The sequence below is a fragment of the Schistocerca nitens genome, chromosome 11 (genome assembly GCF_023898315.1).
Source record: "Schistocerca nitens isolate TAMUIC-IGC-003100 chromosome 11, iqSchNite1.1, whole genome shotgun sequence".
Lineage (NCBI taxonomy): Eukaryota > Metazoa > Arthropoda > Insecta > Orthoptera > Acrididae > Schistocerca > Schistocerca nitens.
In genome coordinates, this window is record NC_064624.1 from 78,039,854 (window position 1) to 78,060,370 (window position 20,517).

A 20,517-nucleotide genomic window follows, 5' to 3' on the forward strand; every position below is an offset into this window, starting at 1 on the left:
ACTTATACCTCCCGAGGAGATCACGAATGTAAAATTAGAGAGATTAGAGCGCGCACGGAGCCTTTCAGACAGTCGTTCTTCCCGCGAACCATACGCGACTGGAACAGGAAAGGGAGGTAATGACAGTGGCACGTAAAGTGCTCTCCGCCACACACCGTTGGGTGGCTTGCGGAGTATAAATGTAGATGTAGATGTAGGGCAACCCACTTGCCAATAGCTCTCGGTAGTCCCGGGTGGTCACCCATCCAAGTGCTAGCCAAGCCCGACAGCGCTTAATTTCGATGATCAGACAGAAACCGGAGTTACCACTGTGGAAAGGCTGTTGGTGAAGAACATAGGAGGCTACAATTCATTTCTCGTTTTCTTACTGAATGCATTTCGATTATACGAATACGACTGGACTAGACTGAAGCAGGTATAAAGGCTGAACGGAGATCTTACTATTACGTTGTCATTAATGTGGACGCGCCTATTGGTATGGGAGGTATTTTATTAGATTTTGGTAGTTGTATTGGAAGTCACCGTCCCGTTTAGTGACGAAAATATCGAAGAAGCACCATTAAAAAATAGCAGTTTTCCAATTTATATCATGCCAGAATGAGATTTTCACTCTGCAGCGGAGTGTGCGCTGATATGAAACTTCCTGGCAGATTAAAACTGTGTGCCCGACCGAGACTCGAACTCGGGACCCTTTCGCGGGCAAGTGCTCTACCATCTGAGCTACCGAAGCACGACTCACGCCCGCTCCTCACAGCTTTACTTCTGCCAGTACCTCGTCTCCTACCTTCCAAACTTTACAGAAGCTCTTCTGCGAACCGTGCAGAACTAGCACTCCTGAAAGAAAGTATACTGCGGAGACATGGCTTAGCCACAGCCTGGGGGATGTTTCCAGAATGAGATTTTCACTCTGCAGCGGAGTGTGCGCTGATATGAAAATTCCTGGCAGATTAAAACTGTGTGCCCGACCGAGACTCGAACTCGGGACCTTTGCCTTTCGCGGGCAAGTGCTCTACCATCTGAGCTACCGAAGCACGACTCATGCCATTCTACAGATGCTTAGCATCGCATTCTCCATTTGCTACAGGTTAGCCGCTTGGAACAGCCTGGCTAAAAAATGCACGAGGTTGTATATTTTTGCACTATGGAGTTTCGTACTCGATTGTTGTAGCCTGTGTCGAAAGATTAACACGCAAATGGAATACGAGAGAAAATCGCTAACATTGTAGCGGAGCACCCTCCGCCACGCACCACTTGCACAGTGTCTAGTGGAACACAGTATCGGGAGATGCAGATGTAGCTGCCATAAATGGACGGAGTGTATTGCAGGTGGTGCGAATGTGTCGGCAATTCGCCGCCGCGGACTAGGAGCGCTCTAGGCTCGCGGTCGAGATGAGTGACGTCACGTGGCGTGTGGGCGCGGTCCGTGACGTCGCACGGGTCCGGCGCGTGGCGGAGGCTGCGGCGTGCGCAGTGCGTGCGCGCCGGCCGCGCGGGTCGTGACATTTGCGTGACCTGCCGCGTGAGCTGGCTGGGCCTCACCTCCTCCCCCCTCCCCCCTCCGTGCTTCCATTCCTCCCTTCCCCCCGCCCCTCCCCTTCACCACTCACCGATACGCCATCTGTCTGCGTGGCCCCATTTGACAGAGCAGGTGCTTGCGTTCATTAGCCTGTGACAAGAGTCGTCTTCCTAATGAAAACAGCGTGCGCTGCGTGCGTATGGGAGGTATTTGAAATAATTATGTGCCCGCCCCACACACGAGCGACATCTACATCTACGTGACTACACTGCAATTCACAATTAAGTGCCTGGCAGAGGGTTCCGTCGGACCACCATAAAGGCATTTCTCTACCGCTCCACCCTAACAGCAAGACGGAAAAACGAACACTAAAATCTTTCCGTGCAAGCTCTGATTTCTCCCTACGTGCCAGGTCTGCTCAAAAACTTTTCTAGTCTTACCTTCCACTTATTCTGGGAGGTCTCCTTCGAAATACTCTCCTCCACAACTGACAGTGACTGACAAAACTATTCGGTTTTATTAGGTTTTATTTTTACTTCATTATATACAGGCATCACATATTACAGGAATAGTCTCGACACAAAATGGTATAGGACTATGTAATAAATAACAGAACAGCATTTTCTTATTTGCAAACTTAACTCAAACAACATAAACAATAATACATGAAGAAACATGCTCGCTATCACAGCCACAAACGTTTTCGGCCGACAACAACCTTGTACATTTTAAGTATGTGAAAACAGGCAAATATTCCTGAACAGGCTGAATTTGTTCCTGACTGAAATCCAGTCCACTGTCAAGGTTTGATGGTGATGGTGCAGGTAAGGTCACATCATCTACACAGTCAGTTTCAAAAGAATCTGAATCTATTCTAACTTCTCCAAGAGCGGATGATGGAATTTTCAAGGTCTGAATTCTTAGCTTGAATTGAATATCAAATACCTGTCTCAAGATATCACCTCCACAACTGACAGTGACTGACAAAACTATTCGGTTTTATTAGGTTTCATTTTTACTTCATTATATACAGGCATCACATATTACAGGAGTAGTTTCGGCACAAAATAGTATAGAACTATGTAATAAATAACAGAACATCATTTTCTTATTTGCAAACTTAACCCAAACAACATAAACAATAATACAAAATTTTGAAAAACGCAGCCCTCAGTCGCGAACACAATTAATTTGTGACCTAGGTTTCGGTGTCACAAGGGACACCTTCTTCGGAAAAAATTAAAACTAAATGTTACAGCATAAAGTATCAAAAAAACGAAAGCTGAAAGATAGAATGAATGCAACAGAGGTGCAATCCACTAGGGGCTGCCATGTGTCCTCTGCTACAGTCAACACAAAACTGGTGTTTCAAAATTTTGTATTATACAACAGTCACTGATTGACAGCCATGTAAAAAAAAAAAAAAAAATCAGCATGGCCGCTATCACAGCCACACACGTTTCCGGCCGACAAGTATAACAACCACAACCTTGTACATTTTAAGTATGTGAAAACGGGGAAGTAATCCTGAACAGGCTGAATTTGTTCCTCACTGAAAGCCATTTCACTGTCAACGTTTGATGGTTTTGGTGGAGGTAACATCTACACAGTCAGTTTCAAAATAATCTGAATCTGTTCCAACTTCTTCAAGAGCAGATGATGGAATTTTTAAGGACAGCAAGGTCTGAATTCTTAGCTTCAGTTGAATATCAAACACCTGTCTCAAGATACCAAAGATACCAAACACTGAAATCCTGCCATTGTCTGATGTTTTCCAAATCTCGCTTCTACAGTAGCTGTCTGAAACTTTCCTGGTAAAAGATATTTAAGATTCGGGTCCTCATTGCAATACTTGGTCATTTCTAGAATCTGATATGGCAAAATGTGTGTTATTGGACAATTTAAAGGTGCGATCAGGACAACATTTCCATATATCCAACCATGATAAAAATCTTTCTACATATCTAATAATTTCGTCACTCGTGCTGGAAAGTGGTTTCTGCAGAGCACTTGTTCCAAGCTTTTAGGCATTCTGTGAACGAGCTTTCGCATATAATCGTCACTTATTTGTCGCCATTCTTCCAGTATTCGTTCCTTTAAAGATTGTTTTCATGTCACTGGCGTTTGTCGTACTTTTCAATGCAATTCACTCCAAAGATTTTCTATTGGTTTCAAGTCTGAACTCTGAGGAGGGGTATCCAAAACCTTAAGGCCATTATACAGCGTCGATAGTCTCACATTGTCACATTTCTTCGGATCATTGTCTTGATACTATTTGAACGTCCTCGAGCGCCCGAAACTTGTAGCACTTTGAGGTAAGTTCTCTTTTCGGACGTTCAGAGACTTATGCTTGTCCATTGTACCTTCAATGAATGCTACAAACCTACCAAATGGGTTCAAATGGCTCTGAGCACTATGGGATTAAACTTCTGAGGTCAGGCAGGATTGGAACCTGCGCCCATAGCGGTCGCGCGGTTCCAGACTGTAGCGCCTAGAACCGCTCGGCTACTCCGGCCGGCCACTTCGCTTACTACAGATGACGACATGGAACTCCAAATCATGGCACCTCCACTACCGTGTTTAACTGTGCGTTTCAGATGCTTCGATTGAAATTCTTCACATGTTTTTCTTCAAATCATAGGTCTTCCGTTTGAGGAGAATATCTGCAATTGACATTCATCAACAAAAATTACTTCGTCCCACCAACTGACAGTTTTATTTACATGCTGCTTCGCGAAGTCCTGTCGTTCCTTTCTATTCCACTAATTTTAAAATGGTTCAAATGGCTCTGGGCACTATGGGACTTAACTTCTGAGGTCATCAGTCCCCTAGAACTTAGAACTAATTAAACCTAACTAACCTGCGGACAGCACACACATCCATGCCCGAGGCAGGATTCGAACCTGCGACCGTAGCGCCTAGAACCGCTCGGTCACAGCGGCCGGCTCCACTAATTTATCATAGGCTTCTTTCTGCTTACTCGACCATTATACCCCTCTCGTCGATTAATTCATCGTACTGTTTGAGGGCGCACGTCTTTCCCATATTTCTGCTGCACTGCGGAAGCAATTTTCGTTGCCGACAACCTTGGGTTTAATTTTTCTTATTACTCCGGTTTCCTCTCTTCTACTCAGCTTCATTGGTCGCCCTGTTTTTGGTTTATCTTCAATTCTGTCTTCTCTGTTCAATCTCCGTATAATGTCAGCTACAATAGTCTTACTCATTTGTAACAATGGTGCGATCTGTCTTTCGGAAGGTCCTTTAGCGTGAAGGAAAATAACAAGTTGTATCTTTTGAAATGACGTATTGTTTCCTTCCCGCCCCATCGAACTGTGCACCATACGTGTTAATAACAATACGGAAACGCAGCACAGAATGGGCCAGCTCGTTCTACAGCTATCACCACCGCCGCATATACCACATGTGCCCGAATAATAAAGTGACTGCATGTTGTGGTGTCTTATAATGCAAATAAGCATTGCACGTAGTTAATTATACAGGGAGATTCAAAAAGAACACCACAACTTTAAAAAATGTGTATTTAATGAAAGAAACATAATATAACCTTCTGTTATACATCATTACAAAGAGTATTTAAAAAGGTTTTTTTTCACTCAAAAACAAGTTCAGAGATGTTCAATATGGCCCCCTCCAGACACACGAGCAATATCAACCCGATACTCCACCTCGTTCCACACTCTCTGTAGCATATCAGGCGTAACAGTTTGGATAGCTGCTGTTATTTCTCGTTTCAAATCATCAATGGTGGCTGGGAGAGGTGGCCGAAACACCATATCCTTAACATACCCCCATAAGAAAAAATCGCAGGGGGTAAGATCAGGGCTTCTTGGAGGCCAGTGATGAAGTGCTCTGTCACGGGCTGCCTGGCGGCCGATCCATCGCCTCGGGTACTTGACGTTCAGGTTTCATAATTAACCTTTTTCGTAGGACTCTCCATACAGTTGATTGTGGAATTTGTAGCTCTCTGCTAGCTCTGCGAGTCGATTTTCCTGGGCTGCGAACAAATGCTTGCTGGATGCGTGCTACATTTTCATCACTCGTTCTCGGCCGTCCAGAACTTTTCCCTTTGCACAAACACCCATTCTCTGTAAACTGTTTATACCAACGTTTAATACACCACCTATCAGGAGGTTTAACAACATACTTCGTTCGAAATGCACGCTGAACAACTGTCGTCGATTCACTTCTGCCGTACTCAATAACACAAAAAGCTTTCTGTTGAGCGGTCGCCATCTTAGCATCAACTGACGCTGACGCCTAGTCAACAGCGCCTCAAGCGAACAAATGTACAACTAAATGAAACTTTATAGCTCCCTTCATTCGGCGACAGATAGTGCTTAGCTCTGCCTTTTGTCGTTGCAGAGTTTTAAATTCCTAAAGTTGTGGTATTCTTTTTGAATCACCCTGTATTGGTTGGTTGGTTTTTGGGGGAAGAGACCAAACAGCGAGGTTATCGGTCTCATCGGATTAGGGAAGGACAGGAAAGGAAGTCGGCTGTGCCCTTTCAGAGGAACCATCCCGGCATTTGCCTGGAGTGATTTAGGGAAATCACGGAAAACCTAAATCAGGATGGCCGGACGCGGGATTGAACCATCGTCCTCCCGAGTGCGAGTCCAGTGTCACCCTGTATTATACAGCGACCTGGTTGTGGTACATTGTCAGACAATATTGCGTCTCGTGCGCCTCAAATGTTCGAAGAGAACTTCACATTTCAAGTACAATGAGGGTGGTCGAATACTTTTATGATGCACTGGATATTTCGCTCGCAACGCTCTCTCCACTTGCGGAAGCAATCTTGGTACGCCTATTCTTGGATCGCCCAAGGCGCCGTCTGCGAATTTTCTTTTGTCTCGCCTATCGTTGCAAATCTCCGTCCTTTCAACGGGGTTTTCAAGTTAGGAAGTAAAACGAAGCCCCGAGGGGTCAGGTCTGGAGAGTACGGAGAATGAGGCAGAACAGCGATTTCATATTTTGTGCAATAGTCACGCACCAACCGTGACGAATGTGCGGGTGCGTTGCCGTGATACAAGAGCCACGAATTGTCTCGCCACATTTCAGGCCGTTTTCTTCTCACATTTTCTCGCAGGCGTCGTAACACGTTCCGATGCTGCTATCGATTAACAGTTTGTCCCTGTGGCACAAAATCATTACGAACTAACCCCTAAAAGTCAAACATAACTATCACCATGCCTTTGATATTAGAGATCATCTGACGAACTTTTTCTAAATTGGGGAACCTTTCCCGACCCATTGTAAAGACTGAAACCTCGGTCTCAACATCATAACCGTAGACCCACGTCTCGTCACCAGTTACGATTCTCTCGAGAAGCATTTCGTTCTCATTTGCGCGATCCAGAAGCTCTTCACAGATTGCGAGGCGAAGCTCTTTCTGGTCTTGACTCACGAGCCGTGGAACCAACCTGGCAACAACAGAATGCATTCCAAAATGCTGTGTCAGGATTTCGCGACATGATCCAACGGAAATGTTTCGTTCTTCTGCAGTCTCTCGGACAGCCAGTCTTCGATTGGCACGAACAGTTTCGTTCACGTTCATGAACGAGGGTCATCTTTAAACTGAGTCCGGCCGTTTTTAAACCGTGTGAAGCATTCGTGACACCGACTACTGCTTAATCGCTCATGACCGTAGGCTTCCTGCAGCATTTGGTGTGTCTCTGTAAAGGGTTTCCAGAGTTCGCTCAAAATTTAATGGAGACCTCTTGCTCCTCGAACTCTGCCATGTCGAAATTCGCGAACTGTACAAGACAGCGTTCTACTCAATACAGCGCTGAACATTAACTGACAGTAGACTTCGCCACTGCTTCTATGTTTCGATACAGTGTATCGATACGTGGAACTGTTTCAGTGTTTCGGAACGGCTGTGCTTCACTGTTTCGAAACACTGGTGTTCCATTCCGCCCCTGTCTCGGACAACCGGACCAGATTCGATCTCGAGCCAGACACAGAAACTGTATCGTTGTTTCAAAATAAGGCTGTCTCAGTCCACCTGTGCTTGGAACGGACTAATTGTATCGAAACAGTGATGTTACATTCCGCTCTGTGTCGGACGAGATTCGGGCTTGGCACAGGTACTGAAACACAACATACCACTTCCTGAAACACTTTCAAGAGTGTCGAAATCTTTTTGACAAGCATCAGCATGAAGCTTAAGATATCCGAAAATAAAGCTTCGTTTCTATTTGACTGTCCTATTCCGAAATGGCGTAACATCTGCTTTATAAACACTAACCAAACAATAAAACAACGTATACTATTCACATTCAAAATAATAAATATGTGAAAATCATTCAGTTAAATTATACTTTTTTCATAACATACGTTTCTCTGGTCATCCACAGTAATCATATTAAGGGGCTCTGGAAAGGTATAAAATAAATAAAATAAAATATATAATAAATAAAATATTTCAATTATTCACTATTTGTGATGTATATGATTGTGATTGGTTGTAATTGATATTTCCTTATCTGGAACGTGGACGTTTAATTATTCGGAATCAGACGCTTGACAATGGCTATTTGGTAAAGGCAATGTTACTCGTAGTTGACCGTGAAATAAAACTGAAATAATCGGACTTCGTAATTAAATCGTTTCCAAAGACTGCTGCGGTAGGTACGGACTCATAATCTAATCTCAATATTACAATGATTTGCCAGCCATGCCAATACGTCGTACAGAGGTGATTGTCTACTGAACATAAAAAAGTTACATAGTTAGTTAAATCAGATATATTCAATGAAATTGCCTACAGTTCATAATCCTACTTACTTTTACAAATACAAATTCTTTTCAGAATCGAGTGCCTAGTGTGGTTGCAACTCGCAGTATTCTTCTATAACATGAAAATATGGCGGTGTGCCAGACAATAAAATAAAATACGTGCTTCTCGCACCACTTCTACCAGAGCTCTCTCCTTCTTAATCAAACATAAGAGTAACGTAATTATGCTTTTGTTTTATCAGCGACACAGCGCTGCAGTTGTGTGCCATAGGCTTTATTTATTTGTCACTGATTATTTATTTAATTAATATTTCGCGTTTCCGCGGAAACTCACGCTCGGCATGCAAATGTGCCTTTATATTGCCCCCTGAATTGCGAGGCGAAAGGACACACCTGCAGGCGAGCAATTCACCTAAAGGCACAAGAAAATCTAAGTTATCTACAACTATTTACATGACTTACATTACACACATTATACACATTATGTACAAAATTTGAATGACGCGGGTGCGCCGTAAAAGTTCTTATGTTGGCAGATAGAGTGCGCGCATGCGCAGAAGCGTCTGTGTGACTCCGGCACTGTCGTTATATTGTACAGTTAGATCACGCGGCACAGTATTGCAGTTCATATTGTTCGTGTGCGCGCGTTTCTAAATCGTTGCACAAAGAAAATATTCAAGCAAGATTTCATATGAAGACTACATTCTATGACAGGTAACTTAGTTTTAAATTTACAATATTTGTTATAACACAATACAACTTAGATTGTTGAATGTTTCTTAGTTACATAGTATTGTTTTGAAATACTTCAAAGAAAAACGTCCGTATGTTTCAGGTGCGTTGACCTATACACATCGTGACGTTATCTCAGTTCATATTCACCTGCTGCACAATAATTTTTTACAGGTTAGTGTCGTCGTGGTAAAGTTTTTTTGATCACAGTAACATCGTTGTATAACAACGTGATTAATACATAAGCGTGTCCATTTCCCATTTCCATTACAGTCGTTGTGCTACAGTTCGTTGTGACAAAAAGCATTGTTTATTACAGATCTGACGTGACCCGTCGAGTAATTGGTCCACGTGCAGTTCGTTTTTTTTTTACGTTCCGTGGAAGCTTGGTTGCAGAACCTCGGACGGCACATAGCTGGCGTCGATTCTTGGACAGTCCAGGTAAGAGTGTCCGTCACATTTCGAGAACATTTCATTCCCTGAAGTCCCAACCAAAATTCTTCCACCCGTCGTGTTGTTTTCTGGACAGGCACTTTGTGTCCATTTAATCCAGTTAACATCTTGAAGTTAGGTACTGTAGTAATGTCACTGGACGATGCACCAATTACGCACTTCACATTTTCAATTTTTTGCTGAATATAGCTCACCTAAATATTCGTAGTTACTAATCAAAGAAATGGTTCATCGCGTTTACATAGGTACGATGCATAATGAATGGCATTAACCGTTTCTTTCACATAGGTTTCTGCGTGGTTGCAGAGTTAGTAATGTTCGTTAATGTCCGTGAACAGTGGTTCACTATGCAATGTCTTTTTGGCACTCGTTTTGTTCCAATTTTTTACATAGTAACAGTTACATTATACATCATTGAAAGAAAAATAAACATGAGTAATCGTACATATACACGTCACATATTTTCTTAGCATAAACATAATTCAGTTGCACATAAACATGTTTACATCATCATTACATAGCTATGGGTTATTACATTGTGTCACATTTGATTACATGAATTGCAGATATTGACGTCCTCTTTATCGGTTTTGCTGGAATTTTATCGATGTTTATTTTATGATGTCATCTGAAATTAAGATTGGTTAGACACAACATTCATTACATCAGTAGGCAAGACCAGGCATTTTCACTACTCAATAAATATTCAAAATAATAAGAGACACTGTTCGATTCCTCGCGTTTTGTGCGTGTGTGTATAGTGTCTGTGTGGCCTTGACTACTGATAGATGCTTTTCGTGTTGAGAGATGTGCGTCTAATCTATTTTTCGAAGTAAAAGATCGCTTCACAGATGACGTCTGTCGGTTCGTCAGGTGTCATACCAAGTCAGTGGTACCTACAGTAACAAATGTTTCGTGAAAAATTAATATATCATTCACTGCTACGTAAACATAAATTTTATTTTAGTATTCCGTCTTCCAGGTGGTGGCGCGCGCTGAAAGAAGAGTTCTTCTGGCTTCAACTGCGTCACTGGAACCGCTGAAATGAAAATTTCTATACTACTTATTATCTGTGTTGTAGCAACAGAGTTTTTCGAGTTGCTTAGCAATGTTTTGATGGATATGACTTTGACATTATTCCGCATGAAATGCTCTAAGATCTCGGTGTGCGTATAGCCCAATAATTTTGTTAGTTCTACGATGTTGTAAGAGATACGCACCAGGATGCGGTATGTTAATAATTATATAAGGTCCTTCATATAGCAGACGCCACTTAGCGTTGCGTCGTTTTAGTGCTACAGATTTATGATGAGTACGAAGTAGTACAAGCATTCCTACCTCGAATTTTTGTTTTCTTTTTATTGTGTTTCTGTGATGTTTGTTTCGTATCTGTGCGTGATGTGTCAGCGTAGTCAAAACTTCTTTTATTTTCTGTTCTGGTGTGATTTCCTTGTCTGACAACTTAGGTAATGGTTCTATCCACCGATCGTTCTGTTTGCAATTGAACATGATCTCGTTAGGTGTGTAATTTGTATCGTAAATATTTAAGTTATTGTGTACGTCTTCGAAAAGACTTAGGTAGCACACCCAATTAGTATGTTTTGATGAAATATAGGTCCTCATGAATCGGTTTAATTCTCGGAAAAGTCTCTCAGTCGCGTTACATTGTGGACTAAACCTCGAAATAAATATACTTTTAATGTTATTGTCCTTCAAGAAATTTCTCCATTTGTACCCAGAGTAGTATGCTGCATTATCTGACAGAATTGCTTTAGGTTTTCCCACGTGCGTCAGGTAATCACTTGAGAATCTTCGTATTATAGCACTTGCAATGGCGGATTTTAAAGCATAAAGTTTTACATGTTTAGAAAATATATCGTAAAAAGCTAAGATATATTTGACGCCTCCAGAGCTTGCTGGATGCGGTCCACTGATGTCAGTACACAGAATTTCCAGGGGTTTACTGGGTAAAATAGAATGTAAATCTGTTTTTGTGGATAAATTCTGAGGTTTTGATTTTTGACATATGACACATGTTTTCAGTTCCCTGTAAATTTTTCTTCTCATATTGCTAAAATAACAGTATGTGCTGATCTTTGCTAAACACTTTTTCGTCCCATAATGACCCCAAACTAAGTGTGTGTGCCAAATCAGATTACGTTCAGACTCTTTGGGAATGCATACACACCAGTTAGTAGCATTTGGATGTCGGCGATAAAATAACACATCATTGTGTAACTTGTAATACTTAGTCAAAGGATGATTGTGTTTTTCTACCAGTAATGTTATTATCTTATACCAGTGAGGATCAGATTTTTGTAATTCAGCCATGTTTCTGCACATATCAATATAATATTGGTGATACTGCTTATCTTGCATTAAGAGAATCCCGTAGTCATTTACATTTTCCAAGTCACTGTTGGTATCATTCATACCTTGTGGAAGTCTAGACAAAGCGTCTGCAATGGTGTTGTCCTTACCTCTTATGTATTTAATTTCAAAAGAGTAGTTCTGAAGTGTAACTTCCCATCGTGATAGTCTAGGATGTACAAGTTTACAAGTTAACAAAAATGTCAGGGCCTGGTGGTCAGTGTAAATTACTGTATGTTTTCCAAATAAATAATAATTGAATTTCTTGAATGCCCATACTATGGAAAGTGTTTCTAACTCAGTAGTGGAGTATGTACGCTCACATTCAGATAAAGTACGACTCGCAAACCCAATAATTCTTATCTGTTCCTTTTCTTTATTCTTTACAACTTGAAATAAGCAACATCCCAAGCCAGTACGTGAAGCGTCACAAGTCATACAAAAATCTAAATTGAAATCTGGATGGCTCAATAAGTTTGCATTCACTAAGGCATGTTTAATTGTACTAAAGTCATTCTGGCACTGTTCTGACCAGATCCAAACTTGATTCTTTCTGAGTAGATTTAGCAGATGTTTACTGTTCAAAAGTGGTTGTGGCAAAAAACGTCTGAAAAATGAACATAGCCCAAGGAATGATTTTAACTGCTTTTTAGTTCGAGGGCTAGGAAAGTTTCTGATAGCATCTAATTTACTGGGATCAGGACGTATGCCCTGTGAATTAATGATATGTCCTAAATATTTTATCTCACTGCAACCAAACTTTGATTTTCTAAGATTGGCTGTGACTCCAGCTTGTGCAAATTTTTCTAAAATTCTTTGAAGTGTGTCAACGTGTTCATTCCAAGACTGTGTAGCTATCAGTATATCATCTACATAGTGTGTGACTGTCTCAACTAAATCGTCGCCAAGCACGGTATCCAGGGCTGTAATGAATACCCCAGAACTGACATTCAGTCCGAAAGGTAGAACACAAAACTGATAGGTTCGCCCCCCAAACATAAATGCAGTATATTTCCGAGAATCAGGAGTGATACCCACCTGCCAAAATGAATTAGCGAGATCTATTGTGGAAAAATATTTTGCATCTAGAAATTTCTGTAATTGCTCTTCTAAATTTTCGGGTTTTGTGTGAACTGGTAAAATTATTTCATTAATTGCTCGTGCGTCTAACACTAACGTAATGCTTCCATTTGATTTTTTGACAACAAGTAGAGGACTACAGTAAGGTGAGGTGGATGGTTCAATGACCTTCCAGTCTAACATTTGTTTTAATTCTTGCCACACAGCAGGTCGTTGAGATAACGGTACGTTATATGTCTTGTGGTAGAAGATCTTGTGAGGCTTAACTTCAATCTTGTACACATACGTGTTGATAACACCTATTCGTTTGGTAAAAACTTGTAAATATTTGGATAACACTTCCTGTAGTTTTATACGTTCATGTGCACTGAGAGCTGTAGCTTCATTTATCTTATGATCAAGCAATGTTTTCAAGTCCATTAGCTCTGTGTCAGATGAGTGTGTGTGTGCGTGTCTTGAATGTCATTGTCAAGTACTAACTGAACCTTGTACCCTGTACAGTGTTTGTCATGCTTTACAGTTCTCCTGTCCAAATCAATAATAATTACACTGCCTTTATCATTTAAAATACATTTACCTTTGGAGAAGTCTATAATGCAGTCCTTCTCGCTCATAATATCTATTCCTAATATGCAATTTGTCACAAGGTTTTGTACAACCAGGAATGGCCATTGTACGGTTCCATTACCTATTTTAATGTTTACAAAAACTTGCTTCGTAACCCTACATGACTTATTACCTAGTGCAGTAGTTATTTTACAGTTTTGGGCAGGAAACTCAGGCACGGGTTCCAATTCACACATCTTTTTATAGAAATTAAAAGACAAAACGCTCAGAGCTGCACCTGTATCTAGGATAATAGTAGTTGGAATCCCACCTACTACACCAGTAGTAGATGCTAAAACAATTTCATTTGTGTTTGAACGACATTGTGTACTGTCTTGCAAAAGTTCATCTGATATATTGTTATTGTGGTTGTATCTTATAAATAAAACAGGTAATTTTTGTTTAGAGTTATTCGGCATGTCATTATTCTGTTGTTCAAGTGTGGTGTCAAATAACTGATTAACACTGAAGTCGCCCCCCAAGAATTCTTCAGCCACGACCTGGGGCATAGAAGTGCCTGTTTCTAGTTTGTCGGATTAGCATTTGTACTAGGTACTGACACAGATTGAGGTTGTGTATCAGGTGTCATTTCTATTATATTCACATTCGGATATTGCCTATTGTGATCTGCAAACTTTTGCGGTTGTTGTTGCTGTTGCGCATTATAACTTACCTGTCGGTCGTAAGGTATGCTCCAATTTTGTCCTGGTGGCTGCTGTGGTAAAGCAGTGTTTGAATGAAAGTACTGATCGTTACGAGTCCAGCCTTGACGCTGTCTTGGCTCGTAGTTATTATTATTTCTATTTCTGTTTGTGCTTTTGTCGTTCCCTTTGTATCCGTTGTTACCGTTGTAGTTATTACCACGGTGCCTTTTGTATGGATTGCCGCATGAAGTGTTATTACTGTTGTAACTATTGTTTGTATTGGAATACGCGTGTTGATTTTGATTTCCGTATTGAGACGGCATGTGGGTTTGCTGTTTTTGCTGTACCGCGTATCCAACTGTGGGCGCGCCAGAATTGAGTTGGCAAGCCTGCATGTTTTGCATTCCACTAGTGTAAACATTGTGGCTGCTGTTTTGCCGCGCGAAGCGCTGATCTTCAAGTAACATGTCAACCGAATCTAAAGCTGTTAAGAAATAATCTGAATCGTCATCCGGGATATGTAGGAGTTTTTCTTTAATGTTGAAAGGCAATTTGGCCTTCAACGCACGGAGTATATCGCGTGTTGCGACTGGTTCGTCTAAAAAGTGTCCCATGTTCAAGTATTTTTCAAAATATCTGCGTAAGTTGCCATTTTTACTGTTAAAAATTTCAGGTTCTAGAATTTGTCTTCTGAGTCGCTCCTGGACGGATTGCGACCAGAATTTGTTCAGAAAGGCACGCTCAAACTCACTGTACGTGGTACATACGTCAGCTTGACTGTATGCCCAGACAGCTGCATCGCCTTGGATGTAACCGACAATATATGAAATCTTTTTCCGGTCACTCCAAGTGCGTGGAAATGCGTTACTAAAAGATTTAAGAAAAATCACCGGATGAATGGTTCGTTTTTCTGGGATAAAAGCCTGAAATTGCCTGTGTTTCATTAAGCTTTCTTCTTCCTTCGCATTGTGATATGGATTTATTCCACTGTAATTACTGCTATGTTCAGCTGGCGAGTAATTACGATAATGTTGCTGTGGTTTACCATGATAATAGCTTGTGTTTGTGTTTGCACATCGTGGTATGTATTGTAGTCGTGGTGTGTTTTGTTCTTGTGTGTTTGTCGTGTGCGGTATGTGTGTGTCATACTCGAATGTATATTGGTTCCTGAACTGTGCATTTTGACTGATATTTTCGTTACATTCAGTCTGTGGTCGATCGGTGAATTCTCTTATGGGTGCAGTGACGGATTGTACTGCATCACTGATCAGCTGTTTGTTATTAGTCATGTATTCCGCTACGGAGTCGTGCACAATTGTTGGTAAATTTTCACGTAAGCATCTATCAAAATGTTTGTCTTTGTTCACTACCCAATCATGAAATTCTTTATTAATGTTTTGAAAATGAGCTGTGGCATCAGATTGTAAGATGTCAGTCAGGTGTTATTCAACATTGTCAAATTTATTCTGCACGTCAGTAATTCGTCTTTCAAGGTTGTCGTGCACTAAAGGATATGTTTGAATTTGTTCAGTAAGAACTTCACACGCGACATTAAGGTTTTTTACTTGTGTCTGTAAAAGTGCTACGTCAGTTGTAGTCTTTTCTTGTCTCGTATTAAGCTGGGAAAATTTAGTACTGAGTTCATTCATCTGTTTGGTCAGTGTGGCGTCTATAAGTTCCACGCGTTTACATAAAGTGTCATTACCTGTCTTGAGTGCTATGAGGTCAGATTTAATTTCGTCATTTTGTGTCTTTAAGGTTGCCATGTTCTCCGCGTTCTGTTTCATTAACATTTGTAACATGTCGGCAATGTTTACCGTTTGCAAGGTCTGTGCCCCCGCCGCGTCGTTAGACGTGACGTCATGCATTAACATGGGCTCTGACTGAGACTTTGAAATTTTTGTGGTGGACGGGCTATTGTCAAAATTTCCGTCAACACTTGCGTCAATGTTTGATAAATCGTCACTACCGGTTGCTGTCGTAAAGTCATTTTCTAACATTTGTCTCTCGTCCGAGTCGGATTGTGTCTGAATAGTACGTCTTTGCTGTTCCATTTTTGCGTATTGATTTCTAGTTATTACCATGCCACACGTGATATATGTTTCAAGAAAATATTTGACACTGATTTTAAAATAAGATGCAGTTGAGCATGAATCGCTCGTAGCAACAATGGCTGTCCGTTTATTTAAAAATATAAACTGAATTTGAGATTATTGGTAATGGCTGCTGGCCATGTTACATCATATCGTACAGAAGTCGGCCATATTGTACACTCGTGTATTGGTATTGTTGCATAAGTTATTGTTTAGGGAAAAGTACTGAGAATGGAATTTATTACTGAAAACTGTTATGCGCGAAAGAAACACTACAGAATTTACTGAAAAGCTAATACACTGAATTTATATGTCTGGTCAAGCCTGCTAATGCAAAGATGCTGCGTCTTACCCTATTTTGCTGGAAGTTTCATTGCGTCTTCCGGCAAAACTTTAGAATTGGAAAATATCTTCAGATTTTTGTTATCTCTCATACATTCACGTCCAGGTCCAGAAAGTTGATTTTTGACATGAAACAAAAAGAACAATGTAACAAATGACAAAATAACAAGTCCGACACGCAGTCGCCAATATAAAATAAATAAAATAAAATATATAATAAATAAAATATTTCAATTATTCACTATTTGTGATGTATATGATTGTGATTGGTTGTAATTGATATTTCCTTATCTGGAACGTGGACGTTTAATTATTCGGAATCAGACGCTTGACAATGGCTATTTGGTAAAGGCAATGTTACTCGTAGTTGACCGTGAAATAAAACTGAAATAATCGGACTTCGTAATTAAATCGTTTCCAAAGACTGCTGCGGTAGGTACGGACTCATAATCTAATCTCAATATTACAATGATTTGCCAGCCATGCCAATACGTCGTACAGAGGTGATTGTCTACTGAACATAAAAAAGTTACATAGTTAGTTAAATCAGATATATTCAATGAAATTGCCTACAGTTCATAATCCTACTTACTTTTACAAATACAAATTCTTTTCAGAATCGAGTGCCTAGTGTGGTTGCAACTCGCAGTATTCTTCTATAACATGAAAATATGGCGGTGTGCCAGACAATAAAATAAAATACGTGCTTCTCGCACCACTTCTACCAGAGCTCTCTCCTTCTTAATCAAACATAAGAGTAACGTAATTATGCTTTTGTTTTATCAGCGACACAGCGCTGCAGTTGTGTGCCATAGGCTTTATTTATTTGTCACTGATTATTTATTTAATTAATATTTCGCGTTTCCGCGGAAACTCACGCTCGGCATGCAAATGTGCCTTTATAAAGGCTCAAAATCATGAAAAGTTCAATTTTTACTTTTTTGCGTTTTCTGAATCTGCAGACTATTACCTTTTAATAGATATATAATTTATTCAATTCCGAAGACTACAACTATTTTTAAATTTTTTTTGAAATGTGTTCTACATGGGCGTGACCTACTGTGGCGCTGTTAAACTGCTGTCAAATGGTATTATTATTAACGTCCGTGTTCATCAGGTACATTTTAGTGATGTGAGATAAAGTATGTGTTGTGGCTAACGTGTGATGGTTCAATATATATCGCTGGTGTGTTTATTTACTCTGTTATCTCGAAAATATTCGTAATTAATTCTGTTTCTTGAGTCTCTGTTTTGTTGAAGTATAATAATGAGTAAAAGTAAAGTTATTAGGAATCCTCTGAAGGCTTTTAAGAAAAGGAGAAATGTTGGAAAGCCGAAGGTATGTGTTATTACTGTAAACAATAAAGACGATGAAAATCCCCAACATAGCTTGTGTCCCAAAGAAGAAGACAGTTGGTGTAAATATAACAAAGGATTGCTAACTGGTGAAGTGTACACTCATAAGCATAGTCTGCCTCATGCAATAATGGAGGTGACAAAACCTATTTTCAGAGACTTAGCAGCACCTGAACTGTTGAAAAAGTGTATTCACGGAAAAACTCAAAACCCCAATGAAAGTGTAAATAGTGTTATATGGTCGAGAATCCCCAAGACTGTATTTGTTGGAATAGAAACACTTCACTTTGGTGTGTATGATGCTGTTGCGACTTTCAATGATGGCAACATTGTAAGGTGCAAGGTATTTAGAAATATGGGAATGAAGATAGGTTCTAACATGGTACGAGCGATGCTTGCTTTAGACAAGGAACGCCTTCGGGCTGCAGACAGGGCTGTAAAGAGTCTAGAAATACAAGCAAGAGTAAACAGGAGGAGGAACAAGAGGAAGCTGGAGGAGGAGTTTGCAGAGGATGAAGATAATCCATCCTATGGACCTGGAATGCACTAAAAAGTTAATCCAATCTTTGTCGCTCGATTCCCAAAACTTTTATTTTCTCATACTAATTACATGTTTTCTAAGGATCTTGCAAACATATTTGTTTCAAACTTTCAGTAAATGTTACACAGTACCTTCTGCATAATTTAACACAGCCTTTTTCCAAAAACTGTATATTTTTGAATATATAAATAAAAAATTGCAAAAAATGTTGTGAATTTTCATTACAATGGAAAAAAATCATCTTTAATAACTGAACTAAAATTTTGTAAAATCCCTGTGTTAAGTTGTTGCCCATATTCCAATAAATAATCTGTAAAAAGTTCAACTTCCTACCTCAAATACTTTGTGAGGAAAGATGTAATTTACAAGCGTTATTTTAACATTGCAAGTATAGGGCGTTCCGGAGCCCCTTAAGAAACGCAAGTAAGCCTACAACATTTTGAATAAAAAAGGGCGTATAGTGTCAGTTATTAGACACATACATAAATTTGATGTAGGTATAATTGCATGCAATCTGTTTGACATACCACTGATAGTGTAATGGTGAACGGGAAGGGCTGGGAAGCATGGTGAATTTATAGTAACGGTTCGAAACACCTTGAAAGACAATTTTTTTTGTTATATTTTGAGACTTATTCGAATTATTTGGCGTTATTTGTGAGTCTATAGTCACTGCCTATTATCCACAATGATTCCCTTTGTGTGCATGGAAATTAGCAAGATGGGTATATTACCCATACTAACGGAATGCGGGAATCCCAGTAGCATATCCGTTGTTTCTGCAGTTTGCTCCCACCTCCAGTTCCGTTCGTGGTGGTTCTTCTGTCTTCAGCTATGGCTGTTCTCAGCCAATTGAAAAGTATGAAAGTCACAGGACACGAAAGCAGCGCATTTGCTGCAGGAAATACGAAACTGCCAACACGCCTGAGTGATAGTTTCATACTTTCTGCGATATGATTATCGCTCTCGCACCTCATTTGTGTTTATGTGGACATACTTATACAGTAGACATTCAAGATGATAAAATGTGTAGGTTTATTAGATTACACAACACAAACTGTTTCACTGTTTCGAAACAGCGTATCGAAACATTACATCGTACTGTTTCATTTGTTTCGAAACAGTTACGTGTTTCAGTTTGCCCATGTCTAACTGACAGACATACAACAATGAAACTTCCGGCAGTCAGAAATAAAACACAGGCGTGTGGGACGCCAATCGCTTTCGCTCCAGCACACCATCGGCGCGAAATTACGAATGTTCCCGAAGTTTTTGAACAGGCCTCGCAAACAAAATATTTTCGCATTCGGAGGACGTTGCTGACTAAAATTTCGTGAAAAGATCCTGCCACAACGAATAACGCCTTTGTTTTAAGGGTGGCCACCCCAATTCACCTATCATGTCCGTGACACCCCTTCTCGATAACAGAGAACGACATGTCCTTCACTGAATTTTTTAGATGTCCTCCGTCAGTCATATGTGGTAATGACCCCCACCCCCATACCGTCCATCAATAGGTTCGTTTGAGCAGTTACCAAACAGCGCCAGACAACTGGCTGTACTGCGCATGCGCAGCTACGATGACGTATGCCGCCCGTGCTTGGTGCTTGCTCTGTTCATACACTATAGTCGCATTTCTGGTGGAATTTCGTGCGTGGTGGGGCACCACGTGACCATGTGTAGCCGTGTGGCATGTTGTTGAGAGGACATACTAAGTTGTACTTAGAGCAATTGTTTTATCATATCCCACCCAGATAAAGGATGCAAATAAGGAAGCAGTTCTTGGCAAAATATCATTTCAAAATTAGACTCCACAGCTCGAAGTACGGTAACAGTTTGCTATCCGGTGAATGTGACAAATTTTTTGGTTTTTAGTTCGTACTCTGCGATACTGTTATGTAGCATTTCCGACAGGTTTACATCTACACAGCACTGCAAAAAGCTAGTAGGATGGAATAAAAATTTCTTGCAACATAAAAAAGAGACAGTTTCTTGTGTAGCTTAAATCGGAATATTGGGCAATAA

At 40.4% G+C, this 20,517-nt stretch overlaps 1 pseudogene; it reads right to left on the reverse strand.

The window, feature by feature from the left end:
• Positions 1 to 208: 208 nt before the first annotated feature.
• LOC126214102 (5S ribosomal RNA) lies at positions 209 to 327 on the reverse strand (annotated as a pseudogene).
• Positions 328 to 20,517: the final 20,190 nt, after the last annotated feature.